Below are 4,313 nucleotides of genomic sequence, written 5' to 3'. Positions count from 1 at the left end.
TTTTTATGCACGCTCTCGGTTTAATGAAATCTACGACTTTCGTTTAGATTATTAAGGCTAAATATCGCTATAACGTAAATTTCACTTTTTACGTCATTCAGCGTCGTGCCGGTTCTGTCGCGAAACTTCGACAGGTCATAACTTCTTCGTTATAACTCGGATTTCGGCATTCTTTATATATTTAGAAACCTCGTTTCAACTACTACAACATTATCCATAGATATCGGCTTTATCTAACATTTCATTTTGACGCTTATTTTTATTCTTAATTAAATTAAGTCACACAATTAAGTACATAACACATAATACTCAAATAATACATTTCTATTATTTCCAAACGGGTTACAAAGGTTAACCTAGACTATTATATCAATATTAATGACAAGCCCAGAAACACAGCCGTTACAATTCTCTCCACCTTAGAATGATTCCGTCCCCGGAATCACACATCAACAAACAAATGCGGATAGCGACTCATCATGCCACTCTCCATCTCCCAGGTGAGATTCGGCCCATTCGTGTGTTTCTATCGGACAAGCACTAACTCGACCATATTGCGTCGCAACATCTTAGTCTTTCGGTCAACGATTGCCTCTGGTTCTTCAATCAACCTTTTGTTCTCATCGATTCTCAACTCCGAAAGTGGAATCATGTCGGGAACTTCTCCCGTGAACTTCCTCAAATAACACACATGGAAAGTGTTATGAATTCCATTCAGTTCTTCTGGTAGTTCGAGCTTGTAAGCTTGGTTCCCAATCCTCTGAAGAACTTTAAATGGTCCAATAAACCTTGGACTTAATTTTCCCCTTTTACCAAATCTTATAAGTCCCTTCCACGGCGAGACTTTAAGCAAAACCAAATCTCCAACTTCAAAAGTCATCGGTCTTCGCTTGTTGTCAGCATAGCTCTTTTGACGATCCTGAGCTGCTAACATTCTTTCCCTAATTATTTTCAACTTTTCAGCAGTTTGATGGACTATCTCTGGTCCCATAAACTGCTTTTCCCCAGCCTCAAGCCAACAAGACGGCGTACGACACTTCTGTCCATACAAAGCTTGATAAGGTGCCATCTTAATGCTCGAGTGGAAACTATTATTGTAGGAAAATTCTACCAAAGGTAAATGTTCATCCCAATTACCTTGGAATTCCAGGGTACATGCTCTCAGCATATCTTCAAGTGTTTGTATCGTCCGTTCGCTCTGACCATCAGTCTGTGGATGGTAAGCTGTACTTAAACACAACTTGGTACCCATTTCCTCTTGTAGACTTTTCCAAAACCTCGAGGTGAAACGACTCTCACGATCTGATACAATCGTTAACGGAACACCGTGAAGCCTCACAATTTACTTCACGTAAGAATTCGCAAGCTTTTCCATAAACCATTTCTCATTAGCTGCTATGAAATGCACACTCTTAGTGAATCGATCAACGACCACCCAAATCATGTCGTGACCACTTTTTGTTTTGGGTAGTTTAGTGACAAAATCCATAGCGATGTCTTCCCATTTACCCATAGGCACAGGTAAAGGTTATAAACTCAAATATGGTTTCTGATGTTGTGTCTTGACTCTCGCACAAGTCACACACACGGCCACAAACTTTGCAACATCAAGCTTCATCGTCGGTCACCAGTAGTAGGGTTTCAGGTCCCTATACATTTTAGTACTGCCAGGATGAATTGAGCACATGGTTTTGTGAGATTCTTCCATCAGAAGATCTCTTATTCCTCCTGACTTAGGCACCCAAATCCAAACTTGTAATACCTTTAGTCCATGACCGTTTGTATCAAACACTAACGTTTTACCCAAACATTCCTCCTTTCGGTCATTCTTCTCTAAAGCTTCTTCTTGAGCTTTCTTTATACTCTCCACAATTGTCGAGACAACTTCTATTCTCAATGCTCTTGGCCTTTTTCTTTCGAGATTGACTTTTCGACTGAGAGCATCAGCAACAACATTTGCTTTACCGGGGTGGTAAAGTATCTTACAGTCATAGTCCTTAAGTAACTCTAGCCAGCGTCGTTGCCTCATATTCAATTCCTTCTGACTAAAGAGATATTGGAGACTCTTATGATCAGTGAAAAGTTTGCACTTCGTGCCATAGAGGTAATGCCTCCATATCTTTAGAGCGAAAACTACCGCTGCCAACTCCAAATCATGAGTCGGGTAGTTCTTTTCATGCTCTTTCAACTGTCGAGATGCATACGCGATCACCTTATCTCTTTGGGTCAAAACACAACCCAATCCAACACCAGACGCATCGCTATAAACATCAAAGTCTTCAACTCCATCGGGTAGAGAAAGTATCGATGCCTCGCATAGTGTTGGGCTGAAGATTATTTTGATGTTGCGTCTTTTGGGCTCGATAGTTTAGCCATGTACACTCCGGTTTGGGCCTGTCCAACTGAGAACCTTTTATGTATTGTATATAAGTTAATGCTTGCATGCATATTAGGTTAACGATTAAGAGAATAACGATAAAGAGCTTAACGATAGTAATTTCAAGGTTTCTTTAATCGTTCTTGTAACCTACCAATCCTCTACAGTTGATGTTCTTAATCGAGCTCTTCTGAGGATTTTATTTTAATCATTCGACTCGTTTGATTCAATCTTGTCTTGTTCTTTTTATTGAGTTCTTACTGTTTTATATTCATATACTTGTTCAACATCTAATCGATCTTCATAGATTAAAGGTTTTTGATCTCATCAATTGGTATCAGAGCAGGAGGCTGTGTAATTGATACACATCTTTTCTGTGAAAAAGATTTCCATTAGGGTTTTTCCGCAATTAATAATATTTATTGAGCCGTCATATCATTATTGACGTATCTTGATATTTATTGTTTTGCCCTAATCTGAGTTATTACAAGTCTGATCTTTGAACAGGTTTTTACGATCATAATGGACGAGACGCAATCAAACCCTATTAATATTTCCAACAGCATCGGTTCGACGACAAAGATTCCAATCTTATACACCCATGACTATGAAGTATGGGCGCATCACTTCGAAGACTACGTGATTGGATCGGAGGATAATGGGTACCTCATATGGGAAGCTATCATCAATGGACCGTTTTCTCATTCAGCAACGTCCAGAATCATTAAGACACAAAAGGAGTACAATGATCTGCTAAAGGATGTGAAGGATATTGCACAAGATGAAAAGGACAAATTCCAGTGCAATATTAAGGCGTTAAGGTTGATCAGATTCGCCCTTCAGTCCGACACATTCAGATTAGTTAGCTCATGCACGACGGCAAAGGAAGTTTGGGATAGACTTCGTGAACTGTATTCTACAGACGAGGATCTTGAACATTCTATCCAAACCTTGCTCTTATCTGAGTTTGGAGAATTCAAGCAAGGAGCCGAAGAAACAGTGACCCAGACGTTTGATCGCTTCAATCATCTCCTCAGCAAGATGATCAAACACGATATTGAAAGGAAGCTTATCGAACAGAAGGTTACTTTCTTGAATGGACTGAGGTCTGAATGGAGAGCAGTGGTTTCCACTGTCAAAGCCCACGAGCAGTTTAAATCATACTCGTTGGCGAAACTGGTGGGTATTCTCAAGTCCCAAGAGAAGATTGTGCTACAAGAGAAGAACGTCGTTTCAAGTCTTGGTTCGTTGGCCCTCCTATCTAAAAGTAAAGCTGTGATGGAGGATGAAGACCTCAACTTGGAGGAATATGACCTCACGTCTGAGGATTATGCCATGATGGTGTCCAATCCTAAGAGGTTCATAAAGAAGAAATTCCCCAGCAACAAAAACCGAAACTGGCAGGGGAGTTACAGCTCTGAAAAGGTGAACAATGAACCGAAGGCTGAGGAGCCCAAGAAGGAACCGAAGGTGGATGGCGATTCCGGAGTAAGATGTTACTACTGTGGAGGGATAAACCACTATGCCAAGGACTGTGTTCTTCAGAAGATGGCTGAAAAGGACGATGGAAATGCTGAGGAAGTTGTGTTGCAGAAGAGACTGGATGAGTTGAGAAAGAAGAAGTCTACCGCTAACCCTTCTATTAATGCTCTTATTGTGCAGGGTTCGGTTAATGATGACGAGTTCGGTAGCACGGAAGTTTGGTCTACCGACTCAGAAGACGACGAAGTGAGGAAGCCTACCCATGGAAAGGCTTATGTGGCTAAGAAGGAAAGAAGTGGAGGAAGATGCTTCATGGTGACTGACGTATCTCAAATGAGAGGATACAACACCGATGGACCGAAGGTACAGGAGGACATGTGCTTTACAGCCAAACCACTCAGCCAACAGTTCAATGAGCTCAATGAACTGATAAAGAAGGTACAATCGGTTTTTA

This window comes from Lactuca serriola, chromosome 5, assembly GCF_051521515.1.
Source record: "Lactuca serriola cultivar US96UC23 chromosome 5, Lser_US96UC23_V15, whole genome shotgun sequence".
NCBI classification, from domain to species: Eukaryota; Viridiplantae; Streptophyta; class Magnoliopsida; order Asterales; family Asteraceae; genus Lactuca; species Lactuca serriola.
The sequence above is the reverse complement of the archived record's forward strand: the minus strand, read 5'-3'. Positions refer to the sequence as shown.